The sequence below is a fragment of the Aegilops tauschii genome, chromosome 1, assembly GCF_002575655.3.
Source record: "Aegilops tauschii subsp. strangulata cultivar AL8/78 chromosome 1, Aet v6.0, whole genome shotgun sequence".
NCBI lineage: Eukaryota > Viridiplantae > Streptophyta > Magnoliopsida > Poales > Poaceae > Aegilops > Aegilops tauschii.
Genome location: NC_053035.3, coordinates 454933069 through 454953038, shown reverse-complemented (window position 1 = coordinate 454953038; position 19970 = coordinate 454933069). Strand labels below are relative to the sequence as shown.

General features: G+C 47.6%; 1 pseudogene; it reads right to left on the bottom strand.

Moving 5' to 3' along the window:
- Window positions 1-6316: 6316 nt before the first annotated feature.
- On the bottom strand, window positions 6317-10058 carry LOC109770868 (mitochondrial carnitine/acylcarnitine carrier-like protein; annotated as a pseudogene).
- Window positions 10059-19970: the final 9912 nt, after the last annotated feature.

The window sequence follows — 19970 nt, the reverse complement described above, 5'->3', positions numbered from 1 at the left end:
ACGCGCGCGGTCCACCTATGATAGACACCTGAGGCGAGACGGCTAGGTGCGCGCCGTCCGCATAGATTGGATGTCGCAGTGAGCATTGCAGAGGCGCCCGTGGCATGCCTCAGCGCAATGGTTTGCGCGGGGTACTCTCGCCCGCGGAGGCTCCGAGGGACCGGGTACTCCAACATCCTATATAGGAATTTATAATCATTCACCTAGAAACCGAATAACTTAGAACAAATCATACGCCATGTTTTTATTTGAGTTAAATACACCGGGGTGCCTCAACTTGTCTAGCACGGCCACTTTGGTGTTCAAAGTTGTAAAATACACAAAACTTGCGCTATAACTTGTCCTGTCGTGCAAATATGGTGCCTCGTACCGTATCCGAGCATACGCTTTGCCCATATGGCTTGCCAATGTACTGATGGCCCACATGTCAGTCCGTGAGAGCGGGAAGACGTTGGGTGACCTATGTGTGATGGTTTTTTTAGAAAACCCCCTCATGTTTTATTTATTTACATATAATTGTATCTCAAATATGGATGCAGGCCGACTAGTCCCACCTGTCAGGTGCGGGTCCAGCATGTCAGCACGTGTGGGTGGATGAAATAATACGAGAGAGAAATATGAGCCTACAGGATTCGAACACAGGATCAGATGTGCAGTCCTTGCAACACGCCAATATCCGCTTAGTTCATGTAGAAGAGTTAGAGCAATATATGTCGTACCTGTTTACCTCTTTTGGTGATTTTCTTTTCGGTTTTAACGCGCAAAAAAATATTTTCTTTTTTCTTTTTACATATGACGCATCTATGGGTCTGCACAAGTTTTCTTTTTATTTTCTCAAGTTCATGTTCATGTTCATTTTTTTGATATTATTTTTTCCCATTCGAAAAAGTAAATTTAAGAAAAAAATTACAACTGTCATAAGATTTAAAGAAAGTGTTAATGCATTTGAAAAATAATGTCCAACATGTTTTCGAAAAATGTTTCACATGTAATAAAATATCGTAAACGTGTTCGTGAAAAGTGTTTTATCATGTTTTTTTTTGACAATGTGTATTTCAAAAATGTTCACCTTGTTTTTAGGAAATGTTCAGCGTATATTAAAAATTATTGTGAAATTATTCTTGTATTTCTACAATCATGATTAACATGTTAGTGCATTTCTAGATTTTATTATTATTACACAATAATTTTTAATATACATTGAATTGTCTAAATCCACATAAGTTTTAGAAAAAAATTAATGTTTACCTCTTGAAAGTATGCAACAATGAAAATAGAATAAAGAAAATTTAAATACACAATAATTTCGTAATGGTTATTATTGTATTTTTTTAGGGGGACGCTACGCGTCGGCCGGCGGATCTTTTAAAAAGATCGGCCGCCTTCGCATACGTTTGATCGGGGCCATCCAGGGGCGTGGCTCCTTCCTCATCATTGCAACAGACCTCTTGTTGCAGAAACATTAGCAACTGAGGTTCTGTTGCAGAGTTTTTTTTTTGTCTGAACTCTTTTGAAACATGAGTGTCGTTGCGAAAAGGACTTTTGCAACACAGATGATGTTGCGGAATTTTTTTTAGTCTTAACTTTTTGCCAACATGGGTATTGTTGTGAAAGGACTTCTGCAACACAGATGATGTTGTAGATTTTTTTTTGTCTTAACCTTTTTCCAACATGGGTGTTGTTGGGGAAGGACTTCTGCACCATGGGTGTGGTTGCGGAAGGAATTCTGCATCTAGTGGTGAAGGTCCTGGCCAGTTGTGCGTCGGCTGATCAAGCTCGTATCTGACGGTTGCGCAAGCGACGGAAGCTCGTATGACGGATGCGCATGCGAGACGTGGATATGATGAATTGAGTGGTCGAGCATTATCCTCTACCATTGCAACAAAGGTCGTATTGCGGTAATTTTCTGCAACGCGGGTCATATTGCAGAAAAATTTGCAAAATATAGATAAAGTTGCAGTTTTTTTTTGTAACAGAGGCATTGTTACAATTTTTTCTTGCGATGGAGGTCATGTTGCAACCTTTTTTTTTGCAATAGAGGTCTTATTATAGTTTTTTGTGCAACAAAGGCCTTGCTCAATTAATTATTTTCGTAACAGAAGTTTTGTTACAGTTTTTCTACAACAGAGATCTTGTTGCAGAAAGGAGAGATTGTAACGAGTCAGGTCCATCCCGTAAGACGCGTGGCATCCAAGCAAGGCGGCGGACGTGAAAGGCTCTAAGTCAGAGTCGCACCGTATCTGGAAATAATCAAACAATGGACCCACAGGGGCCACGCACCTGCACGCTTCCGTGTGAACACTTCCAGTGTGGGGTGAAATCACAATGAAGCGATCGAACGGTGCAGCACCCGGCGGATGCGCAAGCTATAATCAGCCGGCTGATTAATAACGTTTCCATTTTTTTATATGGTAAAATTTACATATCATAACAACTACTCCCTCCGTTCCTAAATATTTGTCTTTCTAGGTATTTCAAATGAACACAACATACGGATGCATGTAGGCATATTTTAAAGTATAGATTCACTCATTTTACTTCATATATAGTCACTTGTTGAAATCTCTAGAAAGACAAATATTTAGGAACAGAGGTAGTAAACAGGAACTTGAAAAAAATGAAAATGAAAACATGTACAAAATGTGTTAAGGAATAGCAGCGATAGACAGAATTGTTCTAAATAAGTTTCTACCTAGTACTACACCACATAGCATGGCTCGGCCTAGTTGGAGCTCCCAGGTTTGCATCCCGCTCGCTGCAATTTATTTTAGTGATTTCTATATCTGTCATACTAACACATGGGACCCATATTTATAATTTGAGCCATCTCTCTACATAATAAAATAAAATATGAGGTGCTTTTGTAAAAAAAACGTCACTCAACCAGTTCCTGCCACTGACATGTGACCCGCTGCCATGCTGGCACAACATGCGGGCAGTGTGTACGTCTAGCTACGCTAGGAGGCACCATATTTGCACGGCTGGACAAGTTCAAGCACCACTTTTATATATTTTTAACTTTAGAAACCAAACTGACGGCATAGAACAAGTTAAGGCACCTATGGTGTATTTAACTCTTTTTATTTCTATCATCCCACCGTTTAGCTCATGGCCAGACAGAAACTAGACGCAGCCTACGTCTGAACATAGCACGTGTCAGGTTCTTCTGTTTGGGAACACCTATTTGATGCTTAATGCGTCAAATAGTTGGCCGAACGCATAGGGCACTCCCCTCTAGGCTAGCGCGTAATGTAGCGACCAGATTACTGTAGTGATCTGGTTGGCATATTGTAGCTGTAGTGTACTGTAGCCTTTTCATTCGCTTTTTCACATGACCACCAAAAAACTTGTTTTCAAAAATTGAATCTTATTTCAAAACACCTTTTGAGAAACATGAATATTTTCCAAATACACGACATTTTCTGAAGTAAACAATTTTCAAAATTTGAAACACGTTTCTGAAAATTGCCAAACATTTTTAATATGTGATTTTTTGGGAAAACAGAGATTGTTTTTAATATCATTTTTTGTAATCCGGAATATTTTAAAAAATTGTGATTCTTTCATAAACATTATTTTTTAAATATTTCTTTTTAAAAAAATAAACACTTTTTTTAAACACAAACAAAATTTGAAATTCCGGACATTCTTCGGAAAGTATGAACATTTCCTGAAAGTACGAACACAATTTAAAAATGTGAACATTTTTTGTAAAAGCTGAATATATTTTCAAAAAGGGAATAATTTTATTGAAAGTCCGGACATTATTTATTTATTTCGAACATTCAAGAATAAGATAAGAAAAGAAAAAATAAACTGAAAAAATGAAAAAAAAACTAGTGAAAGAAATATCTTTAGAAATAAAAACCTGAAGGTTCCCGAAACTGTAACCTGCGTTCTGTTTGTATATGGGCTGGCACGCTCGATGGGTCGCCTGTCCGTTTGGGCGCCTATGTGACACCAAAGAGCGTTAAATAGGGAAAGAATTCCCTTTTATTTGCAAAACAAGCAGATGAACTAAACTGAGAGCTGGACTACGAAGGAAAAACTAAACTGAACCGACTTGGACTCTGAAGAAGCAACAGGCTTCATCATCAACAAGGTCCAACACCAGTCCGACGCCCGGACGCCCCGCTCCTGAAACAGAACGAAAAGTGTAACGCACATACATGTGGGCGTTAGCCAACTCACCTACACGCCTTCATCACCGTTCAATAACTTCTGCACGAATCTTGGCATGAATTAGCTGATTTTGTATGCCACGTAGGACAACTCGCGTGTGTGGTGTGTGAGAGAGGTCGCCTACACATCCGTTTTACCATACAGAGGGGCCGGTGTGTGTAGGGATGGCACCCGCAGGGTTTGGATACGGGTAGAGCCACTCCATACCCTTACCCGTCGCCCCAAATCTTGCCCATCACCCGTACCCATACCCGTCGACGGGTACAACCTTTTTCCATGCCCATCACCCGTCAGGGTAAATCGGTACCCGCGGGTAAAATTACCCAGATTTGCAACACATCAATTTGAGCATTACATAGTCATAAACAACAACTTAAAATAATAATTTATAAACATCAACACATCATGACAGCAACACATGAATACATGACATTATCTATGGACAACAAATATATTCCTACTCTAAGATCAGCGCTCATAATCATAAAATAGTAAATAAAATTGAAACTCACCTAGCCGAAATAACCTTGTTCTTGTTCTTGTGTTTGGTAGCAGCAGCAGCAGATGGACCATTGCTAAGCAAGCTAGGGTGTCGCTGCTTCATGGACAACTTGGACATAGAGTTGCAACGATGCTGCGCCTTGGACCCCAGAGCAGGAGGAGGGAGACCTTGATGTCAGCCGGGGAGTTGGCTCTTTCCTAGCGCGCGGAGGCGCAAGGCCCTGGATCCATGGTGTTGGTGTCCACCTCGGAAGACAGGAAAGGGGTGGTGGTGCGAGGCATCAAGTGGCTGGAGGCGCCGGCGGAAGTGGGCTGCGGCGAGAAGATGAGATCGATTTGCTGGGCGCTGGCTGCTACGAGCGTGCGAGGTAATTTTAGACGTGAATCACGCTGTTATAGCCATATAAGGAACGAGGCAATTCTGGACATTAATCACCTTTTTTGAGATAAGGACATTAATCACCTAGATACGTACACGTATGGGATGGGCTTGTGGGTCCAATGGCTTTGTTGTGGGCCAGTTGCAGGATTTATGTAAAAAACGTTTAGTATATGGATACATAATATTTAAGGCCTATTTAAAAACTCATATTACATGCGGGTACATGGGTACACGAGTATGGGTTGTACTAAACCATACCCGTACCCACTATACCCGATGGGTCTTGAATTTTCCTATTTATGTACTCAAGGGTATTTTTGTGATCCATACCCTTGTCCTAATAGGGTTTTTACCCGCCGGGTACGCCGGTAATGGGTACCCATTGCCATCTCTAGGTGTGTGGGCGTTTAGCAGTTCGCCCACACCAGTTTTCAGTCACGCACAAGGGCTGGTGTGTGGGCGTTTGCCATCTCGCCCACACGCCCGCCTCCTCTCCCACACCCAAGCTGTCAGTTGCCATGCGTTTTGCAGTGTACATGGCAACTGCCCTAGTGTGATTGCAAGCAGATGGCAACTCTCCTTTTTTTACCCGAACATGTCAGTTGTCATATGTTTTGCATGGTACATGGCAAACTGCCCTAGCGTGCACGTAAGCAGATGGCAACTCTTTCTTTTTAAATGGTAACTGCCCTAGCGTGCTTGTGAGCACATGGCAACTCTCTCTAGTGTTAGTAGGTGGCAACTCCTAAAGTTTTGAAATCACGGCAACTGCAGTAGACCAGACCATACATGGCAACAGCTGTAGTTGTCCAATAAAATGGCAATCTGGAACTTTGACCTGAGATGGCAACTGCAGTTGAGCAAACATGGCAACTGTAGTTGTCCGACATGGCAACCGTAGTTCAGCGACATGGCAACTGCACTTAAATGAACATGGACGAGGGTCCGGCCCATGGCAACTGCGGGGCGCGTGGTAAAGTGTCACGTGGGGCGTGCGGGACCACGAGGTACGAGGCCTGACGTACTGGGCGTGTGGGCGTTATCTATTTCGCCCACACGCACCCGTGTAAGAGGGACCGGGAGGGAAAAAAAGAGACGTGTGGGCGCTAGTTGTTTTGCCCACACACAGACGTGTGGGCTGGTCCTCTTAGGCACCACACAGAGTCAATTGCAAGAAACCACCACATTTGCGGCTAGGTTGGCGGAAAACCACCAAGTCGTTAATCCGTTGCAGAAAACATCGAAAAATTTGTTAAGTCGTTGCAAAAAACACTGATCGGATGATTTGGCCCGTTTAATCACTTTCTTACAGGTGGGGCCAGATTGTAAGGAATTGACTTAGCAAAAAAATAACACATACACCCCTAGATTAAAAAACAAAAGCAATCAGACCCTCCCATGAAACACAGACGCCCTATCCACTACGCGCCCGCCGCCGCGCTGCTGCCATCCGACCGCAGCACGTGCCTCGCCACGTCCAGCGGCCCGCCGTACTTGACCGCGGCAGCATTGGCCGTGGCGGTGACGGTGGCAGCCGCGCCGCCCGCGGGAGCGGCGGCGGCGGCAGGAGCGGCTGTGGCCAGCGCGCTCTGCGCCTGCAGCCTGCACTTGATGAGCTCAGTGGGGCAGGCGAGGAAGGAGACGGCGACGCCGGCCCCAGCGCCGGCGACGACCTACTGGCCGACGGTGAGCGCGGCGCCGGGCTCGGAGCGCAGCAGGGCCTCCGTCTGGCCCCGGACGGTGAAGAGCACGGCGTTGAAGGCGGCGACGGTGGCGAGCGGGGCGCCCATGCCCTTGTAGAGGCCCCGGGGGCCCTCGGCTGAGATGGTCTGCTTGACGGCGTCCATGGCGCCGGCGAACTTGGGCGGCTGGCCGGGCGGCGGCGTGGGCTGGCTCTGCAGCTTCACCTTGATGGTGTCGAACGGGTGGCCGACGACCAGCTGCGCCGCGCCCGATTGGATCGGGAGCAGGGGATCGGGAGGAGGGGTTGATTGCTTGCTATTTTAAGATCTAGGGGTGTGTATGTAATATTTTTGCTAAGACACCTCCTTACAATCTGGTCCCACTTGCAAGAAAGTGATCAAACGGGCCAAATCACCCGATCAGTGCTTTTTGCAAGGAGTTTAGTGAAATCACGATGTTTTCTGCAAAGATTAACGACTTGGTGGTTTTCCGCAAACCTAGCCGTAAATGTGGTGTTTTCTTGCAATTGACTCCACCACACAAAACGTGTGGGCAGATTTCTTAACGCCCACACGTGTGGCAGTTATCGGCGTCCAAACAGAAACCAAACTGCGGCGTGTCTCCGATCCGAGCATGAAGGACGTCGCTCGCGCCGCCCCACGGAAGATGAGAAGGCAGAGGAAGAAGAAGAAGATGAGGGCGAGGGTGGCCACGCTCCCGAACGACGTCGTCCTCAATATCCTGGCACGCGTCGCGGACGACGTCGCCACGTTCTTCCGCTGCGCCGTGTCGTGCAAGCGGTTTCGAGCCCTCGTGGCCGACCCCTCGTTTCTCCGCCGCCGCTGGCCGGAGGGTGCACGGCACCCGTGTTCTCTCCTCGGCTTCTTTCATGACACCTGGATATACGGAACGACGGCTTTCGTCCCGGTGCCGCGATCGCCGCTGGGCCCTTGGCGCCGCCCGCTTGGCTCCTTCCCCAGCGCAGACGACTTGTTCCACGACGCGGTTCCACTCGCCTCGCGCTCCGGCCTCCTTCTCGTCCTTCTCCGCACACGCCCCGACTGCACTGATATTATCGAACGCCGACAAATCCGTCTGGCCGTGTGCAACCCACTCGCCGGCACATGGGACAAGCTACCTCCGCTACACGAGGTGTCCTCTACCATGAGCAATGCCCAGTGCGCCATTCTAACCTACAAAGACCACTGTCCCAAGGGACAACAACGGCAAAAACCATTGCCAAGGTACACAACCTTCTTCAAAGTGATAGTCATCATGGTGGAGTATTCAGGGGGACCTTACAAAATCTTCTCTTTCTCCTCCGCTGAGTCGAGCTGGAGCGAGCCTAGAAAATGCTTTGAACATCTCAAGTATGACTTCAGCCATGCCAACCACGTGGTGTCTCGAGGAAAGGTACACTGGCTCATCCATTACTCGGGGAACTTTTGCACCCTTGAACTCTGCATTGAGACCGCCCACCTCTCCATAACAAAGTTTTTTATTCCGCCGGACTTCGTTCAAATCAGCTTCACCCATGCACCGGTACTTAGCATCGCAACTGATGGCGACGTATCATTAATTTTCCTGCATAAAAATTTCCTCCGGCTACACATCTTTACACATCGTCATGGTGACAAAGGGCGTGGCAACGGCCTTGCTCTACACACTGAGGTCATCGAGCTCAAGCACAAACCCCCGCGGACAATCGAAACACTCTACATGTATCTGGGCGAGAAGAGCGCGGCGCTGCTTGTCACTGACTCAGTTTCATGCGCACTGTCAATCTCGAAACAGGGACAATTCATGTGGTCACGGCCATGTAACCTTAAAGAACAGACCATCGTGCCTACCAGCCTTCTTTATGTCTAGCTTGGAGGCTCATGGAAGACCATACCATGCAGTCCTATATTTATTTTCTAGTGTTTAATTTTGACAGTATCTTGCTTAACGTTGAAGTTTGGAAGCTATGACAGTGCGGGTAAACGTTATATGAATCTTAATTTCGTAATGATGAGTGGAAAAATTTAAGATCATGCAAATTTACCGTTTACAATTATGCGTCTGGTAGGGGCGTGGGCATCACTCGATGCACATGCAAGGGTTTTTCCACTTATTATATTATGTTTTTTCACACGAAATCCTAGTGTTGATCAGGTTGGAACATGTGTGTCATACATATAACATTATAGATAACAATCACTCGACACCCTTCATGAGTTCATGTTTTTTTTTGGAAAACTTCCAATCTATTCATCTTCAATCATGGCAGTACAACGAACACCAGAAATAAAAATTACATCCAGATCCGTAGACCACCTAGCGACGACTACAAGCACTGAAGTAAGTCGAAGGCGCGTCGCCGTCATCGCCCTTCATTGGCAGAGTCGGACACAACTTGTTGTAGTGGACAGTCGGGAAGTCGTCGTGCTAAGGCCCCATAGGACCCGCACCCCAGAACAGCAACCGCCGCCGATGAATAATAACGTATATCGGAAGGATCCAAACCGAAGACACACGAACATAGACGAACAACGGCGAGATCCGAGCAAATCCACCAAAGATAAATCTGCTGGAGACACACCTCCACACGCCCACCAACGATGCTAGACGCACCGCCGGAACAGGGGCTAGGCGGGGAGACCTTTATTCCATCTTCAGGGAGCCGCCGCCGTCTCGCCTTCCTGAGCAGGACACAAACCCTAGCAAGATTTAAAAAAAAGTAAAAACGAAGCCCTCCCGCCGGCCCTCGCCAGTATCCATCGCGCCTCCATGGCCCTAGGGCCACCGGAGATGAGGCGGACATGCGTTGGCGCCGGCGGAAGGCACGAACGCTAACTTTCTTTCTTGAAGGAGGAGGAGGCGGCTAATTCCGCCGGTCTCATTCATGCCAATGCCAAAACTTTGAGTTCATGTTAACCTGAGGGGAACGAATTTCAACCACGAGCAGGTCTAGCATGCATGTTTGTCTCATGAACTTGCAACGACTCGTAGCTTCAATTATAATATTATTAAGATGTGAGCTAAGTTCAACTGAGAAAGGAGGCGCCCACTGGTGTGGGTAAGATTGGTTAACAAAGGCGGAGTCGCTGGCTGCCGTGGATCCGGATGCGGTGACCACCGCCTGGGGCGGCAACCCGGGCGGCAGGCTCCCACCACGAGTCCGCCCAATTTGATGAAAACCCCACAATTTGTCCCGAAATCGAGCAAACCTTAGATAAACAGGAAGGAATTTGACCGCCACAAGACCTGAAAATTACCTTACCTCAACGATGGGCGACGATGAGCTCTCCGACGTCCATATCGTCACCATGCCCCTGCGCAACTCCTTCGCACCGCCCCTCCCACCATTCCTTCTTCCCGCCTCTTTTCTCATGGCTAACACGAGGAAGACGCCAACTAAACAACTAGGGGTATCGAACGAGGGGCAAAAATGTTTGAAACGGCGTTTCGTCTCATTCAAACAGCGGCATGTCCTACCGGCGTTACCGAGTCGCTCCGCCCCCAAAGTCCACATACGCAACCCTACTTGTCTCGATGGGACTCCCGAGAATTACGGGAAAAAGTGTCGCGCACACACGACGTTACAGAATATCCGACGAATATGTAGCCAGTCCGACGCGAGCACGCCCCCACCCCCGAAACAGAAATCAATCTGCGGCGTGTCTCCGATCCGATCGCATGGAGGACTTCGCCCGCGTCGCCCCACGGAAGAGGAGAAGGCAGAAGAAAAAGAAGGCGACGGCGGCCGCCGCCGTGGCCACGCTCCCAGACGACGTCGTCCTCGAGATCCTGGCGCGCGCCGCGGACGACGACGCCGCACTCTTCCGCTGCGCCGTGTCGTGCAAGCGGTGGCGAGCCCTCGTGGCCGACCCTTCATTTCTCCGCCGCCGCTGGCCGGAGGGTGCACGCGACCCGGGCTCTCTCCTTGGCTTCTTTCAGACCACGTGGAAATCTCGATTGACGCCTTTCGTCCCGGTGCCGCGATCGCCGCTCGGCCCTGGGCACCGCCTGCTTAGCTCCTTCTTCCCTAACGACGGCGGCTTATTACACGACGCGGTTCCACTCGCCTCGCGCTCTGGCCTCCTCCTCGTGCGTCTCCGCTCCTGTTGGGAACGTAGTAATTTCAAAAAAATTCTTACACACACGCAAGATCATGATGATGCATAGCAACGAGAGGGGAGAGTGTTGTCCACGTATCTTCGTAGACCGAAAGAGGAAGCGTTAGCATAACGCGGTTGATGTAGTCGTACGTCTTCACGATCCGACCGATCAAGTACCGAACGCACGACACCTCCGAGTTCAGCACACGTTCAGCCCGATGACGTCCCTCAAACTCCGATCCAGCCGAGTGTTGAGGGAGAGTTTCGTCAGCACGACGGTGTGGTATATAAAGGAGCATGTATAAGTCATGAAGAAAGCAATAGCAACATACTAAACGATCGAGTGCTAAGATAACGGAATGGGTCAAGTCAATCACATCGTTAATCAAATGACAACTCATGTCTATGGCTAGGAAACAACGAACTAGTCAAGTAAAGGCATACTAATGACACTCTGTTTGTCTATGTATTCACACATGTATTATGTTTCCGGTTAATACAATTTTAGCATGAATAATAAACATTTATCATAATATAAGAAAATAAATAATAACTTTATTATTGCCTCTAGGGCATATTTCCTTCAGCTCCGTCCACGAATGGACGGATATTGACCAGGGACTCGTCCGCCTGGCCGTGTGCAACCCACTCGCCAGGACGTGGGACGAACTACCACCGCTACACCATGGATCCCAAGTCATGAGCGAATACGCCATTCTAACTGACGAAGACCACTGTCCGAAGGGACGACTGCAAAAACGATTGCCAAGCTACACAACTCTGTTCAAAGTGATTATCATCATGGTGGCACCTCACAAAGTGTACACTTTCTCGTCCGCTGAGTCGAGCTGGAGCACACCTGCAAGGTGCTTTGAACACATTGAACATCGGGAGTATGACTTCGTCCATGGCAACCCCGTCGTATCTCAGGGCAAGGCTTCTCAAAGGCTCGGGGAACTTTCGGACCCTTGAGTTCTGCGTTGAGACCGACCACGTCTCCATAATACAGTTTCCGATCGCGCAGGACTTCTTTGAATACAACTTTTACCATGGACCGGTGCTTAACGTGGCAGTTGATGGCAAATTATCACTTATTTGCCTGCACAAAAAATTCCTCCGGCTACAGATCTTTACACATCAAGGTGACGAAGGGGGTGGCAATGGCGTTGCTGACACTATACATACTGAGGTCACCGAGCTCAAGCACAAAGCACCGCCCAACGAAGCACTCTACATGTATGTGGGCGAGAAGAGCGCGACACTGCTTGTCACTCACCGACGCAAGTTCGTGTGCATTGTCAATCTTGAAACAGGGAAAATAGATGAGGTCACAGACATGTCTCGCGAACTTAAAGGACCGACCGTCGTACCTTTTGAGATCGATTGGCCAGCCTTCTTCGTGTCTAGCTTGGAGGACCACTTAAGACATACCGTGGACCCCTATATTGTTTAGTGTTCAATTTTTATAGTATGTCGTTTAACATTGAGTTTGTAAGTTAATTATGGCAATACAGCTAATTGCGGGAATCACAAGTTCTTTATGGTGATTGTAGAAATCTACTATCAAGCAAATTTACAGTTTTCAATTATGCTTCTCGAAAGTTTGTAATGACTAGTGGCGTAATTTACAATCATGCAAATTTACCGTTTACAATTATGCTTCTTGTAGCGCTGCGTGCATCACTTGATGCATATGTCCCACTTTTTGAAAGAAAAAAATTGAATCAGTAGCGCTGCGTGTAGCCATTGCCCTTTCCTTTGTTATCCAATTATATGTTACTACCTCCGTCCCTTATACATGGTGCACATGTATTCTGGGGTTCAATTTTGACTACAAATTTGACCAATAAAACGTAGTCACTCCTTCCGAAAATACTTGTCGGAAAATGAATGTGTCTAAACGTATTTTAGTTCTAGATACATCCAGTTTTTTCATTTCTCCGACAAATATTTCCGGTCGGAGGGAGTATGTTATATGTCGTTAAAATTTTGACCCAATATTAGTGTCGCAGTTTTGAACTAAGGTAAGTTCAACATTAGTTTAAAACTACGACATTTATTATGGATCGGAGGAAGTACCATTCAATTTATACAAAAACAAAGTATTGAACGTTGTAATCTTTTACGCTATGTAATATGGGATGGAGGGAGTATGTTTTTCCACAAAAAATCCAATAGTGTTGATCAGGTTGCAACATGTGTGGCATACAAATCAGATAAAAAGAACAATCACTCGGTGCCTTCATGAGCTCATGTTAACCTAGAGGGAACAAATTTCAACCTGGAGCAGCTCTAGCATGCATGGCCGTCTCATGAACTTGCAATGACTTGTAGCACCAATTACAAGCACATCTAGAGTATTTAGAATCACAATAACAATATCCCATATACAACTAGTGCAGAAGAAATCACAAGATGTGATCTAAGTTCAAGTGAGAAAGCAGTAGCGTCCCATCGGTGTGGGTAAGAATGGTGAATGATCTCCGAATCGGTATTTAGTTGATAATTGTAGCAACAAAGGATCGTTTGTTCCACGACGTGATTCCACTCGCCTCGCGCTCCGGCCTCCTTCTCGTCCGCCATCCATCATCAACACCCGGCCCTCAAGTTTTTGAAGCGTAAATAAAGTATAGGCCTCATGTGAGCATAAGCATATAATCTCCAATGGATAAGATATCTTTTATCTTATCAATGGTCATACAATCTCTGAATAGTCACACCGATAAAAAAAAAGAGCCTCCGCAGCCATTTACCTTTCTTCTTGCCAAAGCAAAGGGAAGGAGTTGTGCCGATCAATATAAGCTAGTACTCCCTCCGTTCCTAAATATTTGTCTTTTTAGAGATTTCAAATGAACTACCACATACGGATGTATATAGACATATTTTAGAGTGTAGATTCATTCATTTTGCTCCATATGTAGTCACTTGTTGAAATCTTTAGAAAGATGAATATTTAGGAACGGAGGGAGTACATGGTAGTACATGTGTACAAAGCTCCTAGGGGCAACGAAAATAAAAGATTTACTTGTCAAACTGCACCGCTGAAGCCTTCTTTTGTGCAATCGCCAGACTCCACTCGTCATCACGTGGATTGGACAGGAGATTTACAACCCTAGCCCACATCTGGAGTCAATCAAACTTGAGATCTCTGAGCGTCGCACGCAACCTTCAAACTGAAATAAAATCACTGCTTTCTTACTGATATGCCATGTCGACTATCCTTTCCACAAATGGCCATGATCTAGTTGTGTTGCAAACTCAGCTACAAACATACACCTCGCCTACATATCAAACATGTAGTCCTTTAATTTAGGGTTACCTCAAGCCGGATTGCGCTGGAGATGTGCCTTCATCATGATCATTGATCACAAGAGACGTTGCCTCTTTCATCGGTGATGTCCAATTTCCTTGCCTCCAACATGCCATGCTCTGCTGATGTTGCCATGTCCTGCCGGACTCGCTCCGCCCCCAAAGTCCATGCAACCCACGATGGAAGTCTCCGAGAATTACGTACGGGAAAAAGTTTCGCGCACACCTGACGTTACAGAATACCCGAAGATGTACGTAACGTGGTGTATGCGTGCCAGTCCGACGCCCCCACCCCCGAAACAGAAACCGATCTGCGGCGTGTCTTTCTCAGATCCGATCGCATGGAGGACGTCGCTCCCGTTGCCCCGCGGAGAAGGAGGAGGCAGAAGAAGAAGGCAAGGGCGGCCGCCGCCTCAGCCACGCTGCCGGACGACGTCGTCCTCGAGATCCTGGCGCGCGTGGCGGACGACGTCGCCGCGCTCTTCCGCTGCTCCGTGTCGTCCAAGCGGTGGCGAGCCCTGGTGGCCGACCCCTCGTTTCTCCGCCGCCGCTGGCCGGTGGGTGCACGCGACCCGGGCTCTCTCCTAGGCTTCTTCCATGACATGTTGATGCCCGTACCGACGCATTTCGTCCCGGCGCCGCGATCGCCGCTCGGCCCTAGGCGGCGCTTGCTTAGCTCCTTCTTCCCCAACGCCGGTGGTTTATTAAAGGACGCTGTTCCACTGGCCTCGCGCTCCGGCCTCCTTCTCGTGCGCCTCCGCTCAAGTCTGTACTGGGATGATGATGAACGGGGACTCGTCCGCCTGGCCGTGTGCAACCCACTCGCCGGCACATGGGACGAACTACCACCGCTACACCGTGGATCATCCATCATGAGCGAAGAGGCACAATGCGCCATTCTAACAGACACAGACCACGGTCCGAAGGGACGGCCACGAAAACCATTGCCAGGCTACACAACATTCTTCAAAGTGGCAGTCATCATCTTGGGATATCATAGGGGGCCTTACAGCATGTACACTTTCTCTTCCGCTGAGTCGAGTTGGAGCGCACCTAGAAGGTGCTTTGCACTTCTGGAGTATACCTTCGTCCATGGCACCCCTGTCGTGTCTCGGGGCAAGGTGCACTGGCTCATCAAGGGCTTGGGCAACTTTTGGACCCTTGGATTCTGGATTGAGACCGAGCACATCTCCATAACACAGCTTCCGATTCCACAGGACTTCTGCGAATACAGCAGCTTTAACCATGCACTGGTACTTAGCGTGGCAGCTGATGGCAAATTATCACTGATTTGCCTACATAAAAATTTCCTCCAGGTACAGATATTTACATGTAAAGGTGACGAAGGGGATGGCAATGGCGTTGCTGATGCACTACATACTGAGGTCATCGAGCTCAAACACAAACCAAGGCTGACCACCAAAGCACTCTACATGTATGTGGGCGAGAAGAGCGCGACACTGCTTGTCATTGACCAACGCAAGTTCATGTGCGCTGTCAATCTCGAAACAAGAACAATTGATGAGGTCACGGGCGTGTCTGGCTACTTTAAAGGACATACCGTCGTGCCTTTCGAGATTGATTGGTCGGCCTTCTTCATGTCCAGCTTGGAGGCCCATTGAAATCGTGTCGTGGACTCCTATATTGCTTAGTGTTTCATTTTGAGAATATGTTGCTTAATGTTGATTTTGTAATGTACGACATTGCGGCTAAAAGGTTACTGCAGGAATCGCAAGTTCTTTATGATCATTGGCGAAATCTACTATCATAGAAATATACCGTTTACAATTATGCTTGTTGTAGGGCTGCGTGCATCACTTGATGCAGAGGTCCCACATTTCGAATACAGTTATGATTTTTGCATGTTTTTCCACAATAAATCCTATTGTGTGTTGATCAGATTGGAACATGTGTGTCATACATATACGATACAAAAAATAATCACTAGGCGCCCTTCATGAGTTCATGTTAACCTGGTGAGAACAAATTTCGACCTGAAGCAGGTCTTGCATCCATGTCCATCTCATGAGCTTGCAATGACTCGTAGCGTCAATTATATGCATATCTTGTTCGGCATAATCACACAAAAAAATAGCAGGAATACAACCAGTGCAGAAGAGATCACTAACGTGGACTAAGTTCAAGTGAGAAAGGAGGCGCCCCACAGTAAGATTGCTGAATGTTAACCTAGGTCATCCCTCACATTGTTGCTTGATTTTATTTTATTTTTTGAGGGTAACAAACCATACAGATCATAGGTGCGCTACATTCATCAGGCATCAAGGCCTGTAAATCAAGGGTAACAGCAGCAATCAGCATCATGTCTCCTCGCTCTAGCCACAACCTCATGGGTCAATGAATTACCACTCATGCTAATCCCAGTGACGCGGTACGAGGCAAAGACCGGCTCCTGCAAACGTGTCCACGGATTGGTCCCCCTGGTCCACGGACCGCTGCGGTGTCTGATTTGAGGGTTCGGTGCTAGAGATGTTCTAAGGGTTTCCTCTTGAGCGATGACCCAAGTCATCTTGCATTTGGTTTTGTTTTCGCATCAAAAACTATTATGCCAGAATTTGTGGCCGTGAAGATACCGTTTGTAGGGTAGTTGCGATGATGATCTACACCAGATGTGCATGAACGACTGACATTTTGTTTTAATCAAATCATCCTTTCCCTAAGACGAAGAACATTTGAGCGAATCAAATTGTCTTTTCCTCTAGTAGGACTTGGAATCTCTAAAAGTGCAGCAGGGGCACGTACAGTGAAATTTTAAAGTGACAATTCTGACAGACAAGCAAGCATGTGAAATACAGTGCGTAGTGGGCTTTGGTACGAGAAAACTACTGTGCACACGACATATAGGGTGAATGACCATTGCACAAATACGAGTGGTCCATCTAGCGGTTTGCAAACAACTGTTGCCATGCATGGACGGCCTCACAGAATTGTAGCATTGCTCTGATACGACACACAAATCTACGCTACACTTCATGGGTGGCGGTTGTTTTTCTGTTGCGCTGGTCCTATAGAGCCTTAGCATGATGACTTTCCGATTGTCTACTAAAACAAGTTTTGTCTGGCTCTGGTGAGGATGGGATGATGACGGTGGCGCGTCTTCGGCTCACTTCAGCGCTCGTAGTCGTTGCTACATGGTCTATGGATCTTGATGTAATTTTTTTTTGAGGAATCACCGGGGGAGAGTTCTCCCACCTGAATATATTGCTCAAAAGCGGCAAAAGTAAAGGGTCACCCCTAGACTTTTGTTGATCCAGTTTATAAGGAAAACCGGATCGAAAACCTTAACAAGTTGACCCCGTTTATGAAGAAAACCAAGCCGAAAACCGTACAGGAAACAAGGTTAAAAAGAAGAGATTGATGCCTAGGAGAAGCGCGACCTAGCTAGCAGACAGAAAGACTACCACCATGGAACAAGTAGATGAGGGGTGTAGTCAAGGGATCACAATACCAAGACTCTACAAACAACCCAACGCAACGCACCGGCGTGCGTATCAAACCCTACGGCAGCACAAAGGAGCCAACTAAGTCAACGAGTACCAAAGCTAAACACGAACCTTGACTGGGAGCTCCGCCACAGGAGTTCAAGACGATTAGCAAGTTGGGGAGGCGTTATTGCGTCGTCATTGAGCAAAGGTGAACCGAGACGACACCAAGAGCCCGAGGCTCGCCTCAACACAACAGCCACCAAGGGAGGGTCTTGAGCATGCAGAGCAACAGGGCGAAGACCACACGAAGGGCAACCGAAGAGAAACACTTGAAGAAGAATACACCACCGTCGATCTCAAGCATGCCACACCACCACCATCACCACCACCAAACGCATCACCACAACCACAAGCAGCAACGGAAGTCGTCGTTTGGGTCTCCAAGATGGCGCCTCCAAGGAGGTAGTGTTGTCGAGGACACAACACCGTCATCCGATCCGGCAAGCCCCTCTTAGGTTTTCACCCGGAGACCACAAAGCAAAGTATTGTAGGTGCTGGAGCTCCACAACGACACCTCCTATGAGGAAAACGACGTCCAAAGACGTCGTTGCCGCTGACATCGACAAAGTCATGTAGGGTTCTCACCCGGAGTTTAAGCACATCCCTACAACAAGATGACAGCCGACCACCACCACCATCGAACTTCCAACTACGAAGAAGCAAGACAAGCCGCCGGAGCCAACCGCACCTTACGGAGACTAGCAACGGCCAAACAACAACACTAGGCGCCAGATCCACCAAACACCTGTTGGGGAACGTAGTAATTTCAAAAAAAATTCCTACGCACACACAAGATCATGGTGATGCATAGCAACGAGAGGGGAGAGTGTTGTCCACGTACCCTCGTAGACCGAAAGCGGAAGCGTTATCACAACGCGGTTGATGTAGTCGTACGTCTTCACGATCCGACCGATCAAGTACCGAACGCACGGCACCTCCGAGTTCTACACACGTTCAGCTCGATGACGTCCCTCGAACTCCGATCCAGCCGAGTGTTGAGGGAGAGTTTCGTCAGCACGACGGCGTGATGACGATGATGATGTTCCACCGACGCAGGGCTTCGCCTAAGCTCCGCAACGGTATTCTCGAGGTGTAATATGGTGGAGGGGGCACCGCACACGGCTAAGAGATCTCAAGGATCAATTGTTGTGTCTCTGGGGTGCCCCCCTGCCCCCGTATATAAAGGAGCAAGGGGGAGGCAGCCGGCCAAGGGGAGAGGCGCGCCATAGGGGGGAGTCCTACTCCCACCGGGAGTAGGACTCCTCCTTTCCTTGTGGGAGTAGGAGAAGGGAAGGGGGAAGGAGAAAGAAGGAAGGGTGCGCCCCCCTTCCCTAGTCCAATTCGGACCAGACCATGGGGAGGGGTGCGGCCACCTTTTGAGGCCTTTCTCTCCTTTCCCGTATGGCCCATTAAGGCCCAATACGAATTCCCGTAACTCTCCGGTACTCCGAAAAATACCCGAATCACTCGGAACCTTTCCGAAGTCCGAATATAGTCGTCCAATATATCGATTTTTACGTCTCGACCATTTCGAGACTCCTCGTCATATCCCCGATCTCATCCGGGACTCCGAACTCCTTCGTTACATCAAAACTCAATAAAACTGTCGTCGTAACGTTAAGCGTGCGGACCCTACAGGTTCGAGAACTATGTAGACATGACCGAGACACGTCTCCGGTCAATAACCAATAGCGGGACCTGGATGCCAATATTGGCTCCCACATATTCTACGAAGATCACCGCATAACAACATACGTTGTTCCCTTTGTCATCGGTATGTTACTTGCCCGAGATTTGATCGTCGGTATCTCGATACCTAGTTCAATCTCGTTACCGGCAAGTCTCTTTACTCGTTCTGTAACACATCATCCCGCAACTAACTCATTAGTCACAATGCTTGCAAGGCTTATAGTGATGTGCATTACCGAGTGGGCCCAGAGATACCTCTCCGACAATTGGAGTGACAAATCCTAATCTCGAAATACGCCAACCCAACAAGTACCTTTGGAGACACCTGTAGAGCACCTTTATAATCACCCATTTACGTTGTGACGTTTGGTAGCACACAAAGTGTTCCTCCGGTAAACGGGAGTTGCATAATCTCATAGTCATAGGAACATGTATAAGTCATGAAGAAAGCAATAGCAACATACTAAACGATCGAGTGCTAAGCTAACGGAATGGGTCAAGTCAATCACGTCATTCTCCTAATGAGGTGATCTCGTTAATCAAATGACAACTTATGTCTATGGCTAGGAAACATAACCATCTTTGATTAATGAGCTAGTCAAGTAGAGGCATACTAGTGAC